This window comes from Oncorhynchus tshawytscha, linkage group LG09, assembly GCF_018296145.1.
Source record: "Oncorhynchus tshawytscha isolate Ot180627B linkage group LG09, Otsh_v2.0, whole genome shotgun sequence".
Taxonomy (NCBI): Eukaryota; Metazoa; Chordata; class Actinopteri; order Salmoniformes; family Salmonidae; genus Oncorhynchus; species Oncorhynchus tshawytscha.
In genome coordinates this window covers 32,590,702-32,605,480 of record NC_056437.1, presented here as the reverse complement: position 1 = coordinate 32,605,480, position 14,779 = coordinate 32,590,702, and positions in this window count along the sequence as shown.

Sequence of the window (14,779 nt, the reverse complement as noted above, 5' to 3'; positions counted from 1 at the left end):
CTTCACCACCATGCATTTCCATGTCCTCCCCTCTCTCTTTTATTCATTTTTTTTGCACGCAGACGGTCTGTCAACAGTTTAGTGAAAACACGATGTTCCCAAACAGATTTGACTTGGTTACCCAAAGTAAGCAATTGGTAGCTTCAGGAACAAGGTTGGAAAGTCCATGGCATACAGAGCTTGGGCGAAATATCATCTGCTGGGAAGCTCCTCAAACAGTGGTTTATGTATGGAGTGAAATAAGTGTTATTATATTTATTTCTCAGCAACTCATAATAAGCACATGCTTCACTATAAAACGATGTAGTCTACAAAACGGGCTTTTCGAGTGCATACAGATAGCATGTCTTTTCCCCCTTGCCTTTGTTATTGCCCATTAGATAATGGGTCATTCTAAATCAAAAGACAATATTAAAATGAGAATAGTCTAATGGGTGAAAATATGATCACTTGATGAGAGAACAGCTGTGCAGCCTGAGGCAAGGAACAGAGTGGACAGCTTTTTTCTGCTACTTTTTTAAACCACCAATAGCCTAGTAGCACCATGCAGCCCATATATGTGTTGATTTCCAAGACATTCTAAGGTTTGTATCATTCACAACTACAGTTGCCAAATAACTCTAAATCTAGCATATAGGACCTGTTTCAAATGATCTCTTGTATGTTCAACATAGCCACTTCATATGTGCACTGCTCAATGGGACAATTATCTTTTCTATTTTATTTAGCCGTTCAATTATATTCTTCTTACTATAAAATCATATACATAAAAAAATGTATTTCACCTTTATTTAACCAGGTAGGCCAGTTGGGAACATGTTCTCATTTACAACTGTGACCTGGCCAAGATAAAGCAATTCACAGTGACAAAAACAATAACACAAAATAATGATAAGGGATTTATAAGCATCTTGTCAGCTAAATGAACAAGCCTACAGCCTATGGCACAGAGCATAGTCAGATAACTAAAATACAGTAGGCCAACTCAAATTCTGTTCTTCTGAAATACATTTTCTTCATATCATAATGTTTCATTAGACTTGACTAAAATAAATAATGGATTTATTGTGATGGTGTATATTAAAGTGATTTAATAGACTTTTTGAAATACAGATGTTCTGAAATCATGCATCGGCTGCTTGAATGCATGGAGGCCTGGAGATGCTAAATGTGTTTATGTTCATTGACTGGCAATTACCATGAGACCGGCAGTCTTTTGCATGACAATAACCGGCTGACAAAAGTTAATGACCCCCACAGCCCTAGGATAGAGTTATGGTCAGATTGAACAAATAGAGGGCGAGGGAAAGCTTTGTATGTGTCTCTGTGTGTGGAGTAAAGGTGATCTAGTGTTTTTTCCCCTCTAGTTGCACAGGTAGCTGGTAGAAATTATGAACATTTGCTGACAGGTGTATAAAATCGAGCACACAGCCATGCAATCTCCATAGGAAAACATTGGCAGTAGAATAGCCCGTACTGAAGAACTCAGTGGCTTTCGAAGTGGCACCATCATAGGATGCCACCTTTCCAACAAGTCAGTTTGTCAAATTTCTGCCCTGCTAGAGCTGCCCCAGTCAACTGTAAGTGCTGTTATTGTGAAGTGGAACGGGGCTGCCGAGTGCTGTAGAGCGTAGTGCATAATCGTCTGTCCTCGGTTGCAACACTCACTACCGAGTTCCAAACTGCCTCTGGAAGCAACGTGAGCACAATAACTGTCGGGAGCTTCATGAAACGGGTTTCCATGACCGATCAGCTGCACAAAAGCCTAAGATCCCCATGCGCAATGGCAAGCGTTGGCTGGAGTGGTGTGAAGCTTGCTGCCATTGGACTCTGAAGCAGTGGAAAAGCGTTCTCTAGAGTGATGAATCACACTTCCCTATCTGGCAGTCGGACGGATGAATCTGGGTTTGGCGGATCCCAGGAGAACACTACCCACATACGGAATCATGAAGTCAAGGGTTTTGCTTTATTTTTTATTATTTTCTATATTGTAGAATAATAGTGAAGACATCAAAATTATGAAATAACCCATATGGAATCATGTAGTAACCAATAAAGTGTTAAACAAATAAAAATATATTTTATATTTAAGATTCTTCAAAGTAGCCACCCTTCGCCTTGATGACAGCTTTGCACACTCATGACATTCTCTCAACCAGCTTCATGATGTAGTCACCTGGAATGCATTTCAATTAACAGGTGTGCCTTGTTAACCGTTCATTTGTGGAATTTCTTTCCTTCTTAAATCGTTTGAACCAATCAGTTGTGTTGTGACAAGGTAGGGGTGGTATACAGAAGATAACCCTATTTGGTAAAAGACCAAGTCCATATTATGTCAAGAACACCTCAGTGAGGGAAATAAGCAAAGAGAAACGACAGTCCATCATTACTTTAAGACATGAAGGTCAGTCAGTCATGAACATTTCAAGAACTTTGAAAGTTTCTTCAAGTGCATTTGCAAAAACCATCAAGCGCTATGATGAAACTGGCTCTCATGAGGACCACCACAGGAAAGGAAGACCCAGAGTTACCTCCAATGCAGAGGATAAGTACATTAGAGTTAACTGCACCTAAGATTGGGGCCCAAATAAATGCTTCATAGAGTTCAAGTAACAGACACATCTTAACATCAACTGTACAGAGGAGACTGTGTGAATCAGGCCTTTATAATCAAATTGCTGCAAAGAAACCTCTACTACAGGGAACCAATAAGAAGAAGAGGCTTGCTTGGGCCAAGAAACATGAGCAATGGACATTAGACCGGTGGAAATCAGTCCTTTGACCTGATGAGTCTAAATTTGAGATTTTTGGTACCAACCGCCGTGTCTTTGTGAGACGCATATGTGGTTCCCACCGTTTTTATTATTATTTTTATTATTTCACCTTTATTTAACCAGGTAGGCCAGTTGAGAACAAGTTCTCATTTACAACTGCGACCTGGCCAAGATAAAGCAAAGCAATGCGACAAAAACAACAACAAAATGTTACACATGGGATAAACAAACATACAGTCAATAACACAATAGAAAAATCTGTACACAGTGTGTGCACATGTAGTAAGATTAGGAAGGTAAGGCAATAAATAGACCATAATGGTGAAATAATTACAATTTAGCATTAACACTGGAGTGATTGATGTGCAGATGATGATGTGCAAGTAGAGATTCTGGGGTGCAAAAGAGCAAAAAATAATATGGGGATGAGATAGTTGGATGGGCTATTTACAGATGGGCTGTGTACAGATGCAGTGATCGGTAAGCTGCTCTGACAGCTGATGCTTATAGTTAGTGAGGGAGATATAAGTCTCCAGCTTCAGTGACTTTTGCAATTCGTTCCAGTCATTGGCAGCAGAGAACTAGAAGGAAAGGGGGCCAAAGGAGGGGTTGGCTTTGGGGATGTCCAGTGAAATATACCTGCTGGAGCGCATGCTATGGGTGGGTGTTGCTTTGGTGACCAGTGAACTGAGATAAGGCGGGGCTTTACCTAGCAAAGACTTATAGATGACCTGGAGCCAGTGGGTTTGGCGACGGATATGTAGTGAGGGCTAGCCAATGAGAGCGCACAGGTCACAGTGGTGGGTAATGTATGGAGCTTGAGTGACAAAACGGAGGGCACTGTGATAGACTGCATCCAAGTTGCTGAGTAGAGTGTTGAAAGATTTTTTGTAAATGACATTTCCGAAGTCAAGGATCGGTAGGATAGTCAGTTTTACTAGGATATGTTTTGCAGCATGAGTGAAGGAGGCTTTGTTGTGAAATAGGATGCCGATTCTAGATTTAATTTTGAATTGGAGATGCGTAATGCGAGTCTGGAAGGAGAGTTTACAGTCTAACCAGACACCTAGGTATTTATAGTTGTCCACATATTCTAAGTCAGAACTGTCCAGAGTATTGATGCTAGTTGCGCGGGTGCGGGCAGCAATCGGTTGAAGAGCATGCATTTAGTTTTACTAGCATTTCAGAGCAGATGGAAGCCATGGAAGGAGTGTAGTATGGCATTGAAGCTTGTTTGGAGGTTTGTTAACACAGTGTCCAAAGAAGGGCCAGATGTATACAGAATGGTGTCGTTTGCATAGAGGTGGATCAGACAATCACCAGCAGCAAGAGCGAAATCATTGATATATACAGAGAAAAGAGTCGGCCTGAGAATTGAACCCTGTGGCACCCCCTTAGAGACTGCCAAAGGTCCGGACAACAGGCCCTCCGATTTGACACACTGAACTCTATCTTAGAAGTAGTTGGTAAACCAGGCAAGGCAGTTATTTAAGGAACCAAGGCTACCGGTAAGAATGCGGTGATTGACAGAGTCGAAAGCCTTGACCAGGTCGATGAAGACGTCTGCACAGTACTGTCTTTTATCGATGGCGGTTATGATATCGTTTAGGACCTTGAGCGTGGCTGAGGTGCACCCATGACCAGCTCGGAAACCAGATTGCAAGTGGAGAAGGTACGGTGGGATTCGAAATGGTCGTAATCTGTTTGTTAACGTGGCTTTTCGAATACTTTAGAAATGCAGGGCAGGATGAATATAGGTCTGTAACAGTTTGGGTCTAGAGTGTCTCTCCCTTTGAAGAGAGGGATGACCGTGGCAGCTTTTCAATCTTTAGGGATATCAGACGATACGAAAGAGAGGTTGAACAGGCTAGTAATAGGGGTTGCAACAATTGTGGCAGATCATTTTAGAAAGAGAGGGTCCAGATTGACATACTCCAAGGTGGCATAGCAGTTCAGACGTCTTTTGTCCTCGTCTTGTCGTGTCCTGTATATATATATATATATATTTACACCTTTTTTCACATACATTTTATTTTTATTTTCCATCAACTCATCTTCAAAACACTCTCCTGCAACCCGCCTCACCAATTTATATTTATAAAAAAGTATTATTTACCTCAAATCTGTAATCCTCCAAGAAGCTAGCCAGAAACTCCAAGAAGCTAGCCTGAAACTAGCCAGAAGCTAATCCAGAAGCTAATCAGAAGCTAGTTCAGAAGCTAGTTAGCTTCTTTACTGGCAAATCGTTAGTATTCAGCTAACCACGGTTTGTGGTCATCAGCTATCCTTTAGCTCGAAAATCTATCGGCAGTTCTGTACGGCGCAGCGCGGCTCGGAACGGAACATACCGGACCAATTTTTCTCTCCATGTTCCTGGATTTCGACTGCTCTCTGGACATTCATACCCGGATCTCACAGCTAGCTAGCTGCTATTCGTGTGACTATCGGCCTTCGTCGATTCCGGAGCAAACATAAATTATTCCGGAGCTAGCCAGCTCCGTCAATCACTCCTGAGTTCCATCAATCACTCCTGGGCTGCAGTCACCTATCCGGACCCGTTTTACTGCCTACGCGGAGCCCCACCGGGCCTTCACAACTGGACTGCCAACGTTATCTACCCGAAGGAGATCCGGCTGGCTCCTCCATCGCGACGTTACCTGAACGCCCATCTGCGGCCTGCTAACCGTTAGCTGTCTTACCGGCTGCTATCTGAATAGACAATCGGACAATTTATTTATTTTTATTATTATTATGTTTTCTTCTTGGGCCTCTATAACTATATCTATTGTTTTTATTTTTGTTGTTGTTGTGTGATTTGGATTAATCCCCTCTACCACACGGAACCCCACTAATCTACTGACGGAACGCAAGAGGTGTCTAACAACAGACCTCCATCCTATGCTAGCTTGCTACCGATGGCCTGGCTAGCTGTCTAAATCGCCGTGACCCCCAACCAACCTCTCCACTCACTGGACCCTTTTGATCACTCGACTAAGCATGCCTCTCCTTAATGTCAATATGTCTTGTCCATTGCTGTTCTGGTTAGTGTTTATTGGCTTATTTCAATGTAGAGCCTCTAGTCCTGCTCACTATACCTTATCCTACCTATTAGTTCCACCACCCACACATGCAATGACATCTCCTGGTTTCAATGATGTTTCTAGAGACAATATCTCTCTCTTCATCACTCAATACCTAGGTTTACCTCCACTGTATTCACATACTACCATACCTTTGTCTGTACATTATACCTTGATGCTATTTTACCGCCCCCAGAAACCTCCTTTTACTCTATGTTCCAGACGTTCTAGACGACCAATTCTCATAGCTTTTAGCCGTACCCTTATTCTACTCCTCCTATGTTCCTCTGGCGATGTAGAGGTGAATCCAGGCCCTGCAGTGCCTAGCTCCACTCCTATTCCCCAGGCGCTCTCTTTTGACGACTTCTGTAACCGTAATAGCCTTGGTTTCATGCATGTTAACATTAGAAGCCTCCTCCCTAAGTTTGTTCTATTCACTGCTTTAGCACACTCTGCCAACCCGGATGTTCTAGCTGTGTCTGAATCCTGGCTTAGGAAGACCACCAAAAATTCAGAAATTTTAATTCCAAACTACAACATTTTCAGACAAGATAGAACTGCCAAAGGGGGCCGTGTTGCAATCTACTGCAAAGATAGCCTGCAGAGTTCTGTCCTACTATCCAGGTCTGTACCCAAACAATTTGAACTTCTACTTTTAAAAATCCACCTCTCTAAAAACAAGTCTCTCACCGTTGCCGCCTGCTATAGACCACCCTCTGCCCCCAGCTGTGCTCTGGACACCATATGTGAACTGATTGCCCCCCATCTATCTTCAGAGTTCGTGCTGCTAGGCGACCTAAACTGGACCATGCTTAACACCCCAGCCATCCTACAATCTAAACTTGATGCCCTCAATCTCACACAAATTATCAATGAACCTACCAGGTACCTCCCCAAAGCCTTAAACAAGGGCACCCTCACAGATATCATCCTAACCAACTTCCCCTCTAAATACACCTCTGCTGTCTTCAACAGAGATCTCAGCGATCACTGCCTCATTGCCTGCATCTGTAATGGGTCAGCGGTCAAACGACCTCCACTCATCACTGTAAAACGCTCCCTGAAACACTTCTGCGAGCAGGCCTTTCTAATCGACCTGGCCGGGGTATCCTGGAAGGATATTGATCTCATCCCGTCAGTAGAGGATGCCTGGATATTTAAAAAAAAATGCCTTCCTAACCATCTTAAATAAACATGCCCCATTCAAGAAATTTAGAACCAGGAACAGATATAGCCCTTGGTTCTCCCCAGACCTGACTGCCCTTAACCAACACAAAAACATCCTAAGGCGTTCTGCATTAGCATCGAACAGCCCCCGTGATATGCAGCTGTTCAGGGAAGCTAGAAACCATTATACACAGGCAGTTAGAAAAGCCAAGGCTAGCTTTTTCAAGCAGAAATTTGCTTCCTGCAACACTAACTCAAAAATGTTCTGGGACACTGTAAAGTCCATGGAGAATAAGAACACCTCCTCCCAGCTGCCCACTGCACTGAAGATAGGAAACACTGTCACCACTGATAAATCCACCATAATTGAGAATTTCAATAAGCATTTTTCTACGGCTGGCCATGCTTTCCACCTGGCTACTCCTACCCCGGTCAACAGCACTGCACCCCCAACAGCAACTCGCCCAAGCCTTCCCCATTTCTCCTTCTCCCAAATCCATTCAGCTGATGTTCTGAAAGAGCTGCAAAATCTGGACCCCAACAAATCATATCAAATCAAATCAAATCAAATTTTATTTGTCACATACACATGGTTAGCAGATGTTAATGCGAGTGTAGCGAAATGCTTGTGCTTCTAGTTCCGACAATGCAGTAATAACCAACAAGTAATCTAACTAACAATTCCAAAACTACTGTCTTATACACAGTGTAAGGGGATAAAGAATATGTACATAAGGATATGTGAATGAGTGATGGTACAGAGCAGCATAGGCAAGATACAGTAGATGGTATCGAGTACAGTATATACATATGAGATGAGTATGTAAACAAAGTGGCATAGTTAAAGTGGCTAGTGATACATGTATTACATAAGGATGCAGTCGATGATATAGAGTACAGTATATACGTATGCATATGAGATGAATAATGTAGGGTAAGTAACATTATATAGGGTAGCATTGTTTAAAGTGGCTAGTGATATATTTACATCATTTCCCATCAATTCCCATTATTAAAGTGGCTGGAGTTGAGTCAGTGTCAGTGTCAGTGTGTTGGCAGCAGCCACTCAATGTTAGTGGTGGCTGTTTAACAGTCTGATGGCCTTGAGATAGAAGCTGTTTTTCAGTCTCTCGGTCTCAGCTTTGATGCACCTGTACTGACCTCGCCTTCTGGATGATAGCGGGGTGAACAGGCAGTGGCTCGGGTGGTTGATGTCCTTGATGATCTTTATGGCCTTCCTGTAACATCGGGTGGTGTAGGTGTCCTGGAGGGCAGGTAGTTTGCCCCCGGTGATGCGTTGTGCAGACCTCACTACCCTCTGGAGAGCCTTACGGTTGAGGGGGGAGCAGTTGCCGTACCAGGCGGTGATACAGCCCGCCAGGATGCTCTCGATTGTGCATCTGTAGAAGTTTGTGAGTGCTTTTGGTGACAAGCCGAATTTCTTCAGCCTCCTGAGGTTGAAGAGGCGCTGCTGCGCCTTCTTCACGATGCTGTCTGTGTGAGTGGACCAATTCAGTTTGTCTGTGATGTGTATGCCGAGGAACTTAAAACTTGCTACCCTCTCCACTACTGTTCCATCGATGTGGATAGGGGGTGTTCCCTCTGCTGTTTCCTGAAGTCCACAATCATCTCCTTAGTTTTGTTGACGTTGAGTGTGAGGTTATTTTCCTGACACCACACTCCGAGGGCCCTCACCTCCTCCCTGTAGGCCGTCTCGTTGTTGTTGGTAATCAAGCCTACCACTGTTGTGTCGTCCGCAAACTTGATGATTGAGTTGGAGGCGTGCGTGGCCACGCAGTCGTGGGTGAACAGGGAGTACAGGAGAGGGCTCAGAACGCACCCTTGTGGGGCCCCAGTGTTGAGGATCAGCGGGGAGGAGATGTTGTTGCCTACCCTCACCACCTGGGGGCGGCCCGTCAGGAAGTCCAGTACCCAGTTGCACAGGGCGGGGTCGAGACTCAGGGTCTCGAGCTTGATGACGAGCTTGGAGGGTACTATGGTGTTGAATGCCGAGCTGTAGTCGATGAACAGCATTCTCACATAGGTATTCCTCTTGTCCAGATGGGTTAGGGCAGTGTGCAGTGTGGTTGAGATTGCATCGTCTGTGGACCTATTTGGGCGGTAAGCAAATTGGAGTGGGTCTAGGGTGTCAGGTAGGGTGGAGGTGATATGGTCCTTGACTAGTCTCTCAAAGCACTTCATGATGACGGATGTGAGTGCTACGGGGCGGTAGTCGTTTAGCTCAGTTACCTTAGCTTTCTAGGGAACAGGAACTATGGTGGCCCTCTTGAAGCATGTGGGAACAGCAGACTGGTATAGGGATTGATTGAATATGTCCGTAAACACACCGGCCAGCTGGTCTGCGCATGCTCTGAGGGCGCGGCTGGGGATGCCGTCTGTGCCTGCAGCCTTGCGAGGGTTAACACGTTTAAATGTCTTACTCACCTCGGCTGCAGTGAAGGAGAGACCGCATGTTTTCATTGCAGGCCGTGTCAGTGGCACTGTATTGTCCTCAAAGCGGGCAAAAACGTTATTTAGTCTGCCTGGGAGCAAGACATCCTGGTCCGTGACTGGGCTGGATTTCTTCCTGTAGTCCGTGATTGACTGTAGACCCTGCCACATGCCTCTTGTGTCTGAGCCGTTGAATTGAGATTCTACTTTGTCTCTGTACTGACGCTTAGCTTGTTTAATAGCCTTGCGGAGGGAATAGCTGCATGACTACTCCAGCCACTGTTTGTATTCAGTCATGTCACCAGACACCTTGCCCTGATTAAAAGCAGTGGTTCGCGCTTTCAGTTTCACACAAATGCTGCCATCAATCCACGGTTTCTGGTTAGGGAATGTTTTAATCGTTGCTATGGGAACGACATCTTCAACGCACGTTCTAATGAACTCGCACACCGAATCAGCGTATTCGTCAATGTTGTTGTCTGACGCAATACGAAACATCTCCCAGTCCACGTGATGGAAGCAGTCTTGGAGTGTGGAGTCAGCTTGGTCAGACCAGCGTTGGACAGACCTCAGCGTGGGAGCCTCTTGTTTTAGTTTCTGTCTGTAGGCAGGGATCAACAAAATGGAGTCGTGGTCAGCTTTTCCGAAAGGGGGCGGGGCAGGGCCTTATATGCGTCGCGGAAGTTAGAGTAACAATGATCCAAGGTCTTTCCACCCCTGGTTGCGCAATCGATATGCTGATAAAATTTAGGGAGTCTTGTTTTCAGATTAGCCTTGTTAAAATCCCCAGCTACAATGAATGCAGCCTCCGGATAAATCGTTTCCAGTTTGCAGAGAGTTAAATAAAGTTCGTTCAGAGCCATCGATGTGTCTGCTTGGGGGGGGATATATACGGCTGTGATTATAATCGAAGAGAATTCTCTTGGTAGATAATGCGGTCTACATTTGATTGTGAGGAATTCTAAATCAGGTGAACAGAAGGATTTGAGTTCCTGTATGTTTCTTTCATCACACCATGTCACGTTAGTCATAAGGCATACGCCCACCAGAAAGATGTTTGTCTCTGTCGGCGCGATGCGTGGAGAAACCCGTTGGCTGCACCACCTCGGATAGCGTCGTTCCAGTGAGCCATGTTTCCGTGAAGCATAGAACGTTACAGTCTCTGATGTCCCTCTGGAATGCTACCCTTGCTCGGATTTCATCAACCTTGTTGTCAAGAGACTGGACATTGGCAAGAAGAATGCTAGGGAGTGGTGCACGGTGTGCCCGTCTCCGGAGTCTGACCAGAAGACCGCCTCGTTTCCCTCTTTTTCGGAGTCGTTTTTTTGGGTCGCTGCATGGAATCCACTCCGTTGTCCTGTTTGTAAGGCAGAACACAGGATCCGCGTCGCGAAAAACATATTCTTGGTCGTACTGATGGTGAGTTGACGCTGATCTTATATTCAGTAGTTCTTCTCGACTGTATATAATTAAACCTAAGATGACCTGGGGTACTAATGTAAGAAATAACACGTAAAAAAAACAAAAAACTGCATAGTTTCCTAGGAACGCGAAGCGAGGCGGCCATCTCTGTCGGCGCCGGAAGTCAGCCGGGCTAGACAATCTGGACCCTTTCTTTCTAAAATGATCTGCCGAAATTGTTGCCACCCCTATTACTAGCCTGTTCAACCTCTCTTTCGTGTCGTCTGAGATTCCCAAAGATTGGAAAGCAGCTGCGGTCATCCCCCTCTTCAAAGGGGGGGACACTCTTGACCCAAACTGCTAAAGACCTATATCTATCCTACCGTGCCTTTCTAAGGTCTTCGAAAGCCAAGTCAACAAACAGATTACCGACTATTTCGAATCTCACCATACCTTCTCTGCTATGCAATCTGGTTTCAGAGCTGGTCATGAGTGCACCTCAGCCACGCTCAAGGTCCTAAACGATATCTTAACCGCCATCGATAAGAAACATTACTGTGCAGCCGTATTCATTGATCTGGCCAAGGCTTTCGACTCTGCCAATCACCACATCCTCATCGGCAGACTCGACAGCCTTGGTTTCTCAAATGATTGCCTCGCCTGGTTCACCAACTACTTCTCTGATAGAGTTCAGTGTGTCAAATCGGAGGGTCTGCTGTCCGGACTTCTGGCAGTCTCTATGGGGGTGCCACAGGGTTCAATTCTTGGACCGACTCTCTTCTCTGTATACATCAATGAGGTCGCTCTTGCTGCTGGTGAGTCTCTGATCCACCTCTACGCAGACGACACCATTCTGTATACTTCTGGCCCTTCTTTGGACACTGTGTTAACAACCCTCCAGGCAAGCTTCAATGCCATACAACTCTCCTTCCGTGGCCTCCAATTGCTCTTAAATACAAGTAAAACTAAATGCATGCTCTTCAACCGATCGCTACCTGCACCTACCCACCTGTCCAACATCACTACTCTGGACGGCTCTGACTTAGAATACGTGGACAACTACAAATACTTAGGTGTCTGGTTAGACTGTAAACTCTCCTTCCAGACCCATATCAAACATCTCCAATCCAAAGTTAAATCTAGAATTGGCAATTTTCGCAACAAAGCATCCTTCACTCATGCTGCCAAACATACCCTTGTAAAACTGACCATCCTACCAATCCTCGACTTTGGCGATGTCATTTACAAAATAGCCTCCAATACCCTACTCAACAAATTGGATGCAGTCTATCACAGTGCAATCCGTTTTGTCACCAAAGCCCCATATACTACCCACCATTGCAACCTGTACGCTCTCGTTGGCTGGCCCTCGCTTCGTACTCGTCGCCAAACCCACTGGCTCCATGTCATCTACAAGACCCTGCTAGGTAAAGTCCCCCCTTATCTCAGCTCGCTGGTCACCATAGCATCCATCTCCCACCTGTAGCACACGCTCCAGCAGGTATATCTCTCTAGTCACCCCCAAAACCAATTCTTTCTTTGGCCGCCTCTCCTTCCAGTTCTCTGCTGCCAATGACTGGAACGAACTACAAAAATCTCTGAAACTGGAAACACTTATCTCCCTCACTAGCTTTAAGCACCAACTGTCAGAGCAGCTCACAGATTACTGCACCTGTACATAGCCCACCTATAATTTAGCCCAAACAACTACCTCTTTCCCAACTGTATTTAATTTTTATTTATTTATTTATTTTGCTCCTTTGCACCCCATTATTTTTATTTCTACTTTGCACATTCTTCCATTGCAAAACTACCATTCCAGTGTTTTACTTGCTATATTGTATTTACTTTGCCACCATGGCCTTTTTTGCCTTTACCTCCCTTCTCACCTCATTTGCTCACATTGTATATAGACTTGTTTATACTGTATTATTGACTGTATGTTTGTTTTACTCCATGTGTAACTCTGTGTCGTTGTATCTGTCGAACTGCTTTGCTTTATCTTGGCCAGGTCGCAATTGTAAATGAGAACTTGTTCTCAACTTGCCTACCTGGTTAAATAAAGGTAAAATAAATAAATAAATAAATAAATTGTCTAGCCCAGCTGATTTGAAGGGGTCCATATTTTACAGCTCTTGTAGAACATCAGCTGTCTGGATTTGGCTGAAGGAGAAGCGAGGGGGCTTGGGCATGTTGCTGCGGGGGGTGCAGAGCTGTTGACCGGAGTAGGGGTAGCCAGGTGGAAAGCATGGCCGGCTGTAGAAAAATGCTTATTGAAATACTCGATAATCGTAGATTTATCTGTGGTGACAGTGTTTCCTAGCCTCAATGCAGTGGGCAGCTGAGATAAGGTGCTCTTATTCTCCATGGACTTTAGTGTCCTTAAACTTTTTGGAATTAGTGCTACAGGATGCACATTTCTGTTTCAAAAGCTAGCCTTTGCTTTCCTAACTGACTGTGTATATTGACTTCCCTGAAAAGTGGGGGCTATTCGTGGCTAATGCAGTACGCCACAGGATGTCAAGGGCAGTCAAGTCAGGGGCTATATCTGTTTTTGAATGGGGCATGCTTATTTAAGATGGCGAGGAAAGCACTTTTAAAGAACAACCAGGCATCCTCGACTGACCGGATGAGGTCAATATCCTTCCAGGATACCCAGGCCAGGTCGATTAGAAAGGCCTGCTTGCTGAAGTATTTTAGGGAGCGTTTGACAGTGATGAGGGGTGGTTGTTTGACCGCGGACCCATTACGGATGCAGGCAATGAAGCAGTGATCGCTGAGATTCTGGTTGAAGACAGCAGAGGTGTATTTGGAGGGCAAGTTGGTCAGGATGTTATCTATCAGGGTGCCCATGTTTACAAATTTAGTGTTGTACCTGGTAGGTTCCTTGATAATTTGTGTGAGATTGAGGGCATCTATCTTAGATCGTAGGACTGCCGGGGTGTTATTAAGCATATCCCAGTTTAGGTCACCTAACAGTACGAACTCTGAAGATAGATGGGGGGCAATCAATTCACATATGGTGTCCAGGGCACAGCTGGGGGTTGAGGGGGGTCTATAACAAGCGACAACAGTGAGAGACTTATTTCTGTAAAGGTGGATTTTTAAAAGTAGAAGCTCAAACTCTTTGGGCACAGACCTGGATAGTAAAGACAGAACTTTGCAGGCTATCGCAGTAGATTGCATCTCCGCCCCCTTTGGCAGTTCTATCTTGACAGAAAATGTTGTAGTTGGGATGGAAATGTCAGAATCTTTGCTGGCCTTCCTAAACCAGGATTCAGACAAGGCTAGGACATCAGAGTTGGTGGAGTGTGCTAAAGCAGTGAATAAAATAAACTTAGGGAGGAGGCTTCTGATGTTAACATGTTACAGTTACAGACGTCAACAAATGAGAGCACCTGGGGAATAGGTGTGGTACTGGGGGCTACAGGGCCTGGGTTGACCTCTACATCACCAGAAGAACAGAGGAGGAGTAGGATAAGGGTACGGCTAAAGGCTATAAGAACTGGCCATCTAGTGCTTTGGGAACAGAGAATCAAAGGAGCAGATTTCTGAGCATGGTAGAATAGATTCAGGGCATAATGTACAAACAAGGGTATGTTAGGATGTGAGTACAGTGGAGGTAAACCTAGACATTGAGTGACGATGAGAGAGGTTGTGTCTCTGGAGGCACCAGTTAAGCCAGATGAGGTCTCCACATGCATGGGGGTTGGGACAAAATAACTATCTAAGGCATGTTGAGCAGGGCTGGGGGCTCTACAGCTAAATAAAACAATAATAACTAATCGAAACAGCAGTAGACAAGGCATATTGACATCACGGGCGTTGGTTGGGAGAGCTAAGACAACGGGTAAATGGCGATGAATGGGCAGAGAGGGTCAGTTAGGTACACACAGGACCTAAGTT